The sequence below is a fragment of the Halichoerus grypus genome, chromosome 3 (assembly GCF_964656455.1).
Source record: "Halichoerus grypus chromosome 3, mHalGry1.hap1.1, whole genome shotgun sequence".
Lineage (NCBI taxonomy): Eukaryota > Metazoa > Chordata > Mammalia > Carnivora > Phocidae > Halichoerus > Halichoerus grypus.
This window is the reverse complement of record NC_135714.1, coordinates 38,426,503-38,440,080: the sequence shown is the minus strand read 5'-3', so window position 1 is coordinate 38,440,080 and position 13,578 is coordinate 38,426,503. Positions and strand designations below refer to the sequence as shown.

The 13,578-nt window shown below is 35.4% G+C and overlaps 1 protein-coding gene across 2 annotated transcripts in view; it reads left to right on the top strand.

Moving 5' to 3' along the window:
* COX7B2 (cytochrome c oxidase subunit 7B2) overlaps positions 1-13,578 on the top strand; it is a 95,266-nt gene that overhangs the window by 60,930 nt on the left and 20,758 nt on the right. The window lies entirely within an intron of this gene.

Genomic DNA, 13,578 nt, shown 5'->3' with positions numbered 1-13,578 from the left:
GAAATTGTCTTTCTTTTGCTCATTACTCTTTTATTAGCTGCCTGTCTCATTCAGAGGTAGGCCAAAATCTTTAAAATAGCTTATAAATCCCTACCTGATCTTGTCTTTTATTTCCTCTTTAATTTCGACCTACTTTCTCTCTTGTTTACTTCACCAGCCTCACTGGCCTCTCTATTGTTTATGGAATACATGAAGATCACTGTGCTCTGAGGATTTTTTATTTGCTTTTGCCTCTGTCTGTTCTTTCAGTTAGCCAGTGGTTTACTGTCTCACTTCCTTTAAGTCTCTGCCCAAATAACCATCTTTTTAGTGGGGCCTTTTCTTCAATACCTAGTTCTAAATTACATACACTCATTGTCATCCCCATGCCCATCCCCTTTGTTTTTCTCTTTAGCATTTACTATTTACTACATTACAGGACTTACTTTGTTGGTTGTTTTCTCTCCTCCCTAGAATGTATGCTATAAGACTATGGAAATCTTTGTCTGTTTTGGTCCTTTCTGTATCCACAGTAGTCCAAGCATATAGTAGGTTCGGTAAATACCTGTTAAATGAATATGTTGAGGGTTTTTTTTAGATACTCTCATATATGTTGTTATAAACTGAATGTTTGTGTCCCCCCAAAACTCACATGTTGAAGCTTTAACCCCTAATGTGATGATAGGAGGTGGAACCTTTGGAAGGTAATTATATTTATATGAGATTATAAGAATGGGACTCCCATGAAGGATGAGTGTGTCTTTACAGGAAGAAGAGACCAGATCTTGCTCTCTCTTAACATGTGAGGGCATAGCGAAAAGGCAGCAGTTTGCAAGCCAGGAAGAGGACTCTTACCAGGAACCAAATTGGCAAGCACCTTGATCTTGGACTCCCTTGCCTCCAGAATTGTGAGGAATAAATGTCTATTGTTTAAACTACCTAGTTTATGGTGTTCTGTTAGAGCAGCTTAAGCCAACTAAGACATAATACTTTCTTAAACTCTAATGAAACTGCATCTTCTAGGTTACCAAAATGTTTGAATTTCAGGAAAAGATTATTTCATGAAGTCAGACATATGTCTTAGTTACTGTTTTATCTCTAGGGCACAGGAAAATTCTAATACACAACAAATACATATTTAGATATGTGTTCTTTCATTCAAATCAATATTCTACTGTCTTTTCTAAAATTGCCAATTATTGGCATTCTCACCTTTTGACAGGGATTTGAAAATAATATTTGCCATTGTTCTGCTTTGTATTTGAATTTTCCACTACCATCAGGCCTCCTTAAACACCTCAGATAACAGGGATCTCTCTACCTTATAAGAAAGCCTGTTTCCTTTTAACATAGCTTTAATATTTATAATCATCGTCTTTGTGTTGAGCCAAAATCTACCTCTAAGAGAGTTCTTTTCTAATTTGTCTTACTTTTGCCCCATTGAACCCCATTCACTGTTCTTGAAGATATTTTAAATAATTGAAGGTTTTGGCTCTTTATGTATCTTGCTGCTGTAAGATTTTTCTTTGTATGTAGAGAAAAAAGACATTATTTGGGAGCTTCCTATTATACATCTATACATAATGCAGGCGGTTGTTCATTGCAACATGATCCAATTAGACAAAAGCATTTAAACAACATATTTATCATTGAACAGTAAAAGATTATGCTAGTAAAAGTAGTGTCCAGAAATGTGCAATATACTTCAGGGAAATGTGGAATTCTAAAAACTAGGTATTATGCTTTCCATGATGAAAGATTTTAAAGTCATCCTAAAGTACAGTGACTTTTTGCAATTGCATTAGAGCACCAAACTGAATAGAGATGATTCTTTCAACAATATATGGCTATAACACTAAAATTTGTCTCCAGAAATCTTTGATAATCTGGTTTGCAAAATACAGTCTTATAAGACATGCTTTTCATAACATACTGGAAATCATATTTATACTTTCCTATAAAGAATAGAACTTGTCTTTTCTTAGTCATTATCTTAAGTAATACAAAAGAATCTGACTAGCAATCTGATATACATGCAGTTTAAGTATCAAACAGTATCACATACAATGTCTACACTTGAGGTATAATGTAGTTGAAGTAACAAATCAGAATACTAAAACTTAGAGAAACCTAATTTTATTTCAGCAATATGGGAACAGTGATTATCTATTTAAAAATTAAAAGGTGCATCTTTATTTATACTTAAAGAAAACATAAGCTGTCTTCTTATATGGTGCTTTATGTTTCTGAGTGAATGACTTGCTGTGTGAATTGAATAGTGAAAATGTAATTTTTACATTTAATCAAATCTCTGATACATTTAAATTGTTTCTCTTTTGGAGAAGCAAAATTAGCCCTAGGAAAAATGTCCCTTTACCACCCTTAAGCAGACTTATTTTCAGCTACCATCTTTTCCCACCAACAATAAAATTTGAGGGGAGGAGAGGAATAGGTAAAAAGTTTTGAGCTTTCAAAATGGATAGAGATATGAAAGAGGAGCAGGGTGTATAGCATAGAAGGGAAAAAAATAATAAGTAAACTACATATAGCCATCAATACCAACAAATGATACTTTACACTTGGAATTAGGGGAAATAGACAAGTCTACCAACGGAAAAAGAATAAGGCAGACATCACCTTCGCTTTCATCAAGGTGTACCATAGTAAGACTATCTACAAAAGATTTAGAGTGGAAAGGTGGTGATATGCATGAAAAATTAATAAAACGAGAGCACCGGAGCACTACTGAGTATAATCAAACAGGGAGTTAGTATAATTTCTCTGAATTTGAGGCAAGGTCAGACAAATTTAAAATCCAACACAGAATCATTTAAAATAGCCATGAATAGAAGAACCCAGTCCTAAGATAATGAGTTATAAATGTGTTGCTAGCCCAGGCAAGTAAGGAAGGTGGTGTTTTCAAAGAGTATCACTCGTAAAAATTGGAAGCACCTTCCAAGAAGGGAATAATAGCTATTTGAAAACATTAAAAGGGTGAACCTCTTGACTGAAAAGTAACCACAGAAAGTATAACCTAACCAATTCTGTATCTTTCTAGAAAGAAACTGTTAATGAGCCATCCATGGATTCCTTAAAAACCAGACCATGAGAGCAGAAATCCATGTCAGCCCAAAGAGAACAATAGAAGGAGGGAATTATGAGAACACATGTTTCCAGTTACTATAGCCTTCTCTGGATCATAAAATTAAATTTAGTCATTGTCTAACTGAAACATCTCTTAGTTCGGACTATTACAACAAATAGCATGCACTGAGTAGCTTATAAACAACAGTTCTGGAGGCCAGAAGTCTGAGATCAGAGTGCCAGCATGGTCAGGTGCAGGCCCTCTTTTAGGTTGCAGCCTGTGGACTTCTCACTGTGACTTACTGTGTCCTCACATGCCAAAGGATCCAGTATGTCAAATACCATTCCTTTTGGGGGTTAGGATTTCAAAATAGGGGGTAAAGGGGAAGCACAAATATTAGACCATAGTTAACATTCCTCTAGATAAAGGTCTTAAAGAAGCAGGCCATAGACTGAATATGGCCTCAGACGTGTTTTGTTCGCCCTGCACCTTATTTAGAAACTAAATCTACTCTTAAAAATCAGGATATTTCACATTCATAACTTAGATATTCAGCTCCTCTTTAAAAATTAGATCTGGAAATACAGCTCAAGTTCCAGCAAGGCACAAAAGTCAAGTACAATTAAAGAACATTATTTCATTAGTTAACCATGGTTTCCAGCACAGCCCGTTTCTCCCAACACTAAAGCTTAGTGTTCGTTCTCATTTTTTTGTCATGCTTACACCATGGGTTTTCTTTATAGTAGTAGAGGAATATTTCTCTGTGCCCCTGACTCAGAATGGAAAATCAAATCAGCTTACAAATGGACATTGTATTTCCTGTTTTAAGAATACATATATTTTTGTTGAAGTGTAAAAAATATCTACCTGATTCTTAAGAAACCTTCAGCCCATTTGCCACTTTTCTATTATTTTTCTAACTTCTGTGGACATATATGTCATGCCCTGTGCTTTACATTCAACAATTTTAAGAAAGTTTTTTAGATCTTATTTAAAGCTCACCACACAAACTCCTTAGGTAATTTGGTTTCCTAGAGTCTCTGTTTATAGGAGATAGGTACCCTGAATACTGCAGTAAGTAGACATTAACAGTAAATCATCCTGGTGTCTAAGACCGTGAGATTGGACGGTATGATTTGAACATCTGCAACCTAAACAATCCACATAAGTTGCTGGATGAAAAAAGGAATTTTTGTGAGGATAAAGATCAGGTACTGATTGTGATCATTCCACTTAAACACCTAACATAGCTGACTGTTTTGTTCCTTTTTCTTTTAAGTGAAAAATGCATTTTATTGTTTTGAATTTTTCTCTGTCAACATTACTGAAATTTATCTAATAATCAATGAATACATTTAATGTATTTAATATACATTTAATGTGGCAGTATTTTATTTTTAAATCTGTAAATAAATGTTAAGTTGATAATATCTAAGCAAAGAGGAAATTAAGTAATACTGCCTTAATATATACGCTTAAAGATCCTAAATAGTAATTAAACAAATATGTAAATAGTAAACAAAAATGCTAAAGAATTCTGGCATAGTAGCAGTTTGAAAAGGAAAACAGTTTTGGAAAGGTAGTCTTTCAGATAACTTCAACTGAATCATGTAAGTGGTTGCCTACTCCCTGAGTGAAGCTGACCTGAATGTGTTGTCATTGGGTATATTATTAATTCTAAACTATTTTCTGTCTTCTTTACTATCCTACAAGAGTTTGAATTACCTTCCTCATGTTGTAAAGTTGTATTCAGGGTACCTGAAAAGATTCAAATATGCTTAAGTAAAACCTAGGTAGAGAATCAGTTTGTTGCTGAAGTCATTAGTCATCTTTTTGTTTTGTGTTCATGTGTAAATGCATATATGTTTATATAACACATATATGGATGTAGCTTCAGATACAAATGATATTTGAATTCTCTGGTGGTTTTGATTTTTTATTTAAGAAATCGTAAAGAACAAAGACTCTGTACCTGCCTTGTGCTGGATCTTTTGCCTCTTAAGTTCATAAATTACGATTTGGCAGGGATGGGGAGATAATTGTCTAAGTACATAAAGTCTGACTAAATAGGGACTAAATTCGGTTGAATTATGATCGTGTTCATGAACTCTGATAGAAATGATCAGGAGCAGGATAAGAGTTCTTATTTTATACATGAAGGTTTAAATGTTGTAGTCCTCTGGAAAATATATCAAAGAGAATTTTAGGACCAACTAGACCGCTTGGGTCACTATTGATAGGATTCTACCCTTGGGTCTGCTGTAAAACCATGTAACATAAAGAACACACATGCACAGTACCCCCCCCAACAACACACACACAAATAGGGAAATGTCTTTCCTTCTAAGTTCATGAAGTTATACTCTTTTAAAAAAGGAAAATTGATACAAGGTATTTTATATATGTATATATTTTTATATAAATATTTTATATAATGTGTATAGACATTATATGTGTATATATAGCTACCGTGTGTGTGCGTGCGCACATGTGTGTGTGTGTATTTCCATTTAACTGAAAAGACATGTATAAGCTGTGATGTGTAACACTCTTCTTACTCCCTCATTTCCTTATCTTCTCCAGTATGGCCCTGTGTCTGGATTCCTATCTTGACTTAGCTCTATTAGAATTCATTCATTCAGCAAATGTTTATCAGTAACTTTTATATGTAAGATATTCCATAGGAGCTAGGAATTCAAATATGAATAAAAGAGTTCCTATTCTTTTTTTTTTTTTTTAAGATTTTATTTATTTATTTGATAAAGAGAGTGAGAGAGCACAGGCAGGGGGAGCAGTAGGGGGGAAGGAGAAGCAGGCACCCCATCGAGCAGGGAGCCTGATGCGGGGGCTCCATCCCAGGACTCTGGGATCATGACCTGAGCGGAAGGCAGACGCCCAACCATCTGAGCCACCCAGGTGTCCCAAGTTCCTATTCTTAACAAGTTTACGATTAAGTGTTTTTGGAAAAAAAGGCAGGCAAGCATTTTTAATAAAGTTTGATATATGCAATTATAGAGCTAAGAGCTCTTTTGTTCTCTGCTGGGCACCATATTCTGTTGTCACCTATTTCTCCTGTCATTAAACGTCTTATACGTCATTTCTTCTTAGACCACGATAGTTATTATCCTTATTTACATATGAGGAGAATGAAACACGGAAAATTTGCTGCCTGGCTAAGGTCACATAGTTAATCAAGTTGCAGAGCTGAGACTAGAATTTCCTGGATCCTGCACCCAGGATCACACTGTTCCTGTAGATATTTGCAGTCTCACCAATGTGGTTTTAAAAAATACAGACAATAGGCAGATAGGTGACAGTCGTGATTAAAGAGATCAGTATGGTGCTTTAATGGATGATGGGATTTTTAGGCCTCTTGTAATTCACTCTTCTCAACAACTTCTGACCTATAGGTAGAATTTCTGAATTCGCCTGGGCTCTCTTGATTTTTAATCCTTAATACTTCCAAAGGTCTGAGAAGGGCATAACAAAAAGCAATTCATCATGTTGGCCAGCAGAGATCCATATTTCCCTGGGGCAAAGCAATGAACCTTTGAGTTTCAAAGAGCTTGGGATATCAAGTCCAAACATTCAGATTCAGACATAAAACTAAAAGGAACTAATAGCCTCTGAAAAATGTATTCTCAGCCTTAATTCTATTCTTACTTCCTCAGCAAGAAACAGTGTTACCGTAACACATACAGGAACAGTTCGGCAATCTCCCTTGTCCTGGGACCAGGAGAACACAGTAGGAATGACTGACCAATTAAAGCAATATAATCTATATGTGGAAGGAAGAGGAGACTGTGTATTTAGTGAAGGCCATTTCTAATGTGCCTCTGGAAGCTGGGCCAGCTCTTTAATGGATACCTCGGCTGCATGAAAACAGCAGGAAAAGATTTTGCACTCCAGATGCTACCATTTAGGTGGCCCCCTGCTACTGGTTCTGCTGACAAGTACATATAGAAGTAAGGGCTATTTTTCAGAGAGCGCTGGCTGCTGCTGGCATAGCATCCTTTTTAAAGCCTTTTCTACTCACTTAAAAAGGCTCTGATTAAGAAAGAGTTGAGGCCGGGGCGCCTGGGTGGCTCAGTCGTTAAGCGTCTGCCTTCGGCTCAGGTCACAATCCCAGGGTCCTGGGATCGAGCCCCACGGCGGGCTCCCTGCTCAGCGGGAAGCCTGCTTCTCCCTCTCCCACTCCCCCTGCTTGTGTTCCCTCTCTTGCTGTGTCTCTCTCTGTCAAATAAATAAATAAAATCTTTAAAAAAAAAAAAGAAAGAGCTGAGGCCCTGCTAAGAGAACACTTAGCTTGATATGTAACTCACCTGCCTTCCAAGAAGTTTTCTTGTGTTTGATTTGCAGGCATCTTAAGTGACTGAGAAATTAAGGGTCAGAGTGGTTTTAAGGGTCAAAAGAAGGAGGAATTCCCTAGCCCAGTTGGAAGGCATATTTTACTGTAATTTGCTTCTGTATATACTCACCAGTGTGATTCTGAGTTCTCTTCTAGGCATCTGGACACATCAAAAACCTTTTCTCATTTTTTCCTTTGTTTCTCTCAGCTGACTTTTGAATAATTTCCTCAGATTTACTTTCTTTTTCAGTAATTCTCTCTTCAGTTGTGACTGCCATTAAACCCATTCATTGGATTTTTAATTTTAATTATATTTTTAGAATTATCCTTGGTTCCTTTTCAAATCTTCTTAGTCATTCTTTATAATTTCTTGTTCACAGAGTATATTCTAAGGCTTTACAAAATTCTCTGAATGTAATAAATGTTTATTTTAGAGTGTGTCTCTGATAATTCTATTATCTGAAATACTTGTAAGTCTATTTATTTTATTATTTCTTCTGGATCTTGCCCTTGGTGCCTTGTTTCCTTTGTAATTGGTACTTTCTCTATGAACTGATTATTTTCCTTAGATTTTTAATTGTGGAATCTTCTGAGATCTGGGATAGAAATGTGTGCTTCTGGAGAGGATTTACATTTACTGTAAGTCTAGGATCTCTAAATTATATTCTCAACTTGAGGGCTTTCAGCCTACCAAGACAGTGTGAAATTTGGCTGTAAAACCTCCAGGAGGGCCGGTTGGTGGTTCCAAAATCGTAATCACCATTTTTAACCAATGTTCTCCAGGCAGTTTCAAGGTTTAAGATAATTAGTTTTCTTGCAGTTTTCTACAGAGTGGGTTATTTCTGGTCTACCTTTTCCCTAAAGATATAACCCTTTGGAATCTTAGTTACAAGAAGATAGGTTTCCTGCCTTGGACAAGTTTGGGTTTTGGTTATTAGTTTCTACACACTGTGAAATCATGAAAACTGAAGTTCAAGTTCACTTTTTGAAGAAAAGATCTCAGAATAAATGCTGGTTAAACTGCTGCATTGTCTGGGTTCCACTATCACTGAACCTCTGCTTTGAGAATATACATACTTCCATATGTCCTGCCACATTACTACAAATAGAAATCTTAATCAGAAACACACTAGGAAGGAGATTTGGACCCATACATAGCTATCCTTATAATGTACTAATTTACTTTTTTTTTTTTTTTTTCCTGAGGTAGAATCTCTCCTTATTCTTTTCTCCATGTAATTTCAGCTTTGTTACGTGTACTTCTGGAGACTGGAAATATATGAAACTTTCATCAATTAAAAAAACCACACAGACTATCTGCACATTTACATACTTGACAGTATGTGGAGACATGAATTGACTGTTAATGTAACTCCTGCCCAACATATGACCATGATAATGGCTAACTGAGACAGAGAGGGAGACTGACTTTCTAAGGGTCATGCAACCACCCACTTGTCTAGACTTTCTATGCTCTATGACTCTCAATTTAGAACATTGGGAAACAGTATATCTATACTCATTTATCTTAAATTGCTATAAACAGATTTTTACTGAACTTTGCTTGAATAAATATTACCTCAATTTCTATAAAATAGTACTATAAGAAATGGTTATATAATGAAATTACAATGAAGTATTATACTTATCCTTTGAGTCCTGTAAGATTCTGCATTACTGGCTCCTTGTCAACCTTTTCTAACTTACCTGCGGGCTTCTCTCTAGTTCACAATGCTTCAGACACACTGATCTTCTTTCAGTTTTTACTTCCAGGCCTCCATGTGTATTGTACCTTCTTAGAATTTCTTTTTCCCTCTTATACTTGAATATTACTTTCTGATCATTGTATTGTCTCACCCTAAATGTCTTTTCCTCAGAGAAATCTTTCCTGCCTACAGAAATTAACATTACTCTTCTATTCCCATTTGTATAATACTTAGCATTTTTATAGAATTTATCATTTAGTGTAATTATAAAAGATTGTGATTGTTCAGTGATTTGCTCCCCCACTGAGTTTGTAAGCTCCATAAGGGCAAATAATGCATTTTTTTACTGCTATTTCAATAAATACTCAAATTTACAAATAGCATAACATAAAATCTCATTTTTGTCTGCTCTAAAATGAAGATAATAACTAACTTCCATGTTTTCTGAAGGAAGTTAAAGGAGAATAAAATACTGATGTAAGTGGATTCTAAAGTAGACATACAAATATTCATTAAATGGCATGCAATGCACTGCACCACCACCAATAAACAAACTCATATGTATGCTTCAGTAAAATTCCAAATGATGCGTGTCATAGACCCAATTTGTTGCTTTTAAGTAGTTGAAACAATAAATGAGGGAATATAAAGATCTCTCTCAGAACATTTTGAGCTGATAACAGAGGAATGAGTTAGAATTTCCTACTATGAGAAAGAAGTCAATGGAGAGAAGGAATGAGTGTTTCCAGAAACCAGTGGAAAACCACATGTAACCAGAATGCAGAAAGTGAATAGATTTGTGTGAGATGTTGCTGATTAAGTGAACAAGGATCATAAAAGCCTTATAATAGATCGTTGTTATGGACTGAATGTTTCTATATCCCCGGAATTCATATGTGGAAGCCCTAGTCCCCAATGTGACTATTTTTGAAAATAGGGCAAGTGAGGAGATGATAAAGGTTAAATCAGTCACTTGGGTGGGGACCTCATGTTCTAGGGCTGTGCCATATAAGAACAGAAAGAAGACACTGAGCTTGCTCAAACTCCTCCATGTGAAGACAACAAAGAGGCAGGCATTTCCAAGCCAGAAAGAGAGTTCTCACCAGAAAATGAACCCTGCCAGATCTTTTTTTTTTTTTAAAGATTTTATTTATGTATTTGACACAGACAGAGCACAGCTAGGCAGAGCGGCAGGCAGAGGGAGAGGGAGAAGCAGACTCCCCGCTGAGCAGGGAGCCTGATGTGGGGCTGAATCCCAGGACCCTGGGATCATGACCTGAGCCGAAGGCAGACGCTTAACGACTGAGCCACCCAGGCGCCCCACCCTGCCAGATCTTGATTCTCAATGTTCCAGCCTCAGAACTGTGAGAAAATAAAATTCTGTTGTTTAAGCCATGCAAGCAATGCCATTTTTTTTGTTTGTTTGTTTATGGCAGACCAAACAACCTGGGCAGTCATGTCAAAGATGTTAGTCTTTATCTTAAAAGCAGTATATTTCAATGTCTAGTGATTGTGTGACCATGAAAGGCAGCTTATTAAATATATAAATACAGGTGATTTATTTTTATTCCTTTAAAAAAAAAGAAACTATTGTGTGATACTGTGTCCTGACCTAAAACAATTTGGCTTTTCAACCATTGGTCAGGTCATTTTGGTAAATATTTGTATACTTTAGTAGTATGAGTAGGTTGTGTGCATAATGGTCCTTGATATTAGATGGTATTATGATGAAAGAAATTCTTAGATGTATTTTGTTAAATATATGGAATTAAGTAGAAAGAAAGTACAAGAACATAGGTTCAGGCACTATTCTAAGGCATTTTAGCATACTTTAAAACATTTCTTTCTAATGGCAGGAGCAGCCAGTCAGATAACAGAATTAGATAACAGTTGAATTAGATAACAGAATTCTGTGTACAGTGGAGAAACTTTGGACCAATAGAACTCTAGATCCAAACGGCTATTCCCAGTGTATCAGGCTGCTGTGCTTACCAGATTCTCAGTCTTTATTTATGCAACAGCATTAGGCCTGATAAAACCTTTCTAGTTAACCATGTATCTTGAATACTAGTCACGGATAAAAAATTATTTCTAACATCCCTTAGGATAATTAACAAATCCTCTGATTTAAATTTTTATAGTTAGTTTCTGGTGCATATGTAACCATTCCTGAAGTGTGGATGTCTGGTTAGTGTACTTTAAATTCTAACTAACAACCCCTTGACTGAAAACTAAGGCTAATTTATTCACACACATATCATACTGTTTGTATTGAAATATTTTTAAAGTAAATCATCAAAGAGTATAACAAAGGTTTTTCAGTGTAGATGTGATACAGTCATGTTTCTACATATAGAACATCAGTTGTGAAGAATGATTCAACATAAATAAATCAGTAATGCAATAAATCATGTTAACAGAATGAAGGATAAAAATCATATTGTCATCTCGATAGATTTAAAAAAAGCATTTGGCAAAATTCAACATCTTTTCATGATCAAAGAAAAAAATAAAAAAATTGGCTGTAGAGGGAATATGCCTCAACATAATAAAGGCCATACATGACAAGCCTACAGCTAACATACTTAACAGAGAGGTTGAAAGTTTTTCCTCTAAGATTATGAATTATACAGGAGTGCCCGTTCTCACCATTCCTATTCAACATAGTACTGTAAGTCATAGCTAGAGTAATCAGGCAAGAAAAAGAAATGAAAGGCAGCCAAGTGAGAAAGGAAGAAATAAAATTATCTCCATTTGCAAATGACAGGATCATATAGACAGAAAACCTTAAAGACTCCACCAAAAAACTGTTATAACTAATTCAACCAATATACAAAAATCAGTTGCATTTCTACCCACTAACATTAATGAACTTCTGGAAGGAGAAGTTAAGAAAACAATCTCATTTACAATAGTATCAAAAACAAGAAAATTTTTAGAAATAAATTTAACCAAGGAGGTGAAGGACCCGTACAACAAAAACTGTAAGACATCAATGAAAGAAACTGAAGAAGACACACATAAATGGAAATATGTCCTTTGTTTATGGCTTGGAAGAATTAATATTGTTAAATTGTCCAGGCCATCAAGGTAATCTACAGATTCAGTGCAATCCTTACCAAATTTTTACATAAATAGATAAAAGCAATCCTAAAATTCATATTAAACCACAAAAGACCACAATTAGCCAAGTAATCTTGAGGGAAAAGAACAAAGGTGGAGGCTTTATACTTCTTGATATAAAACTATACTACAAAGATATAGTAATAAAAACAATAGGGATCTGGGTGAAAACAGATACATACACCAATGGAACCAAGTAGAGAAGCCAGGAACGCAGTAGAGAACTGTTTACCTACTACACATAGACAGTCAGCTAATCTTTGAGAAGGGCATCAACAGTACACAATAGGGAAAGAACAGTCTCTTCAATAAATGGTATTGGGAAAACTGGATATCCACATACTAAAGAATAACACTGGTGGACTCCTACCTTACACCACTCACAAAAATTAACTTGAAATGGATTAAAGGCTTAAATGTAAGACCTGAAACTATGAAACTCATAGAAGGAAACATAGGTAAAAAGCTCTTAGCCATCGGTCTTGGCAGTGATTTATGGATTTGACACTATAAGGCAACAAAAGTAAAAATAAACAAGTCAGACTACATCAAACTAAAAAGCACCACAAAAGAAACAATCAACAAAATGAAAAGTCAACCTACAGAATAGGACAAAGTATTTGAAAACCATATATCTGATAAGGGGTTAATACCCAAAATATATAAGGAACTTATATAACTCAATAGGAAAAAAATTAAATAACCTGATTAAAAAATGGGCAGAGGACCTGAATAAACAACGTTTTCCCAAAGAATACATCCAAATGACCAATAGGTACATGAAGAGTTACTCAATAACACTAATCAACTGTGAAATGCAAATGAAAACCACAGTGAGCTATCACCTTACACCTGTTAAGATGACTTATCAAAAAGACCCTCGTGCACTGTTTGTGGGAATGTAAACTAGTATAGCTATTATGGAAAGAAGTATAGAGGTTCCCAGACAGTTAAAAATAGAACTACCATATGATCCAGTAAGCCTACTTCTGTGTATGTATCCAAAGGAAACGAAGTCTCAGTATCTTGAGATATCTGTGCTCCCATGTTCACTGCAGGATTATTCATGAGACTTGGAAAAAACCTATTACTTGCTGACAAATAAATGGATAAAGAAAATGTGGTATATATTTGTAATGAAAATTACTCAGGCATAACAAAGAACTAAATCCTGTCATTTGTGACAACATGAATGAACCTGGAATGTGTTATGTTAAATGAAATAAGTCAGATGGAGAAAGACAAACACTGTATGATCTCACTTATATGTGGAATATATAAAAAACTGAACTCATAGAGACAGTAAATTAGTGGTTGCCAGAGACTAGGGGAAATGG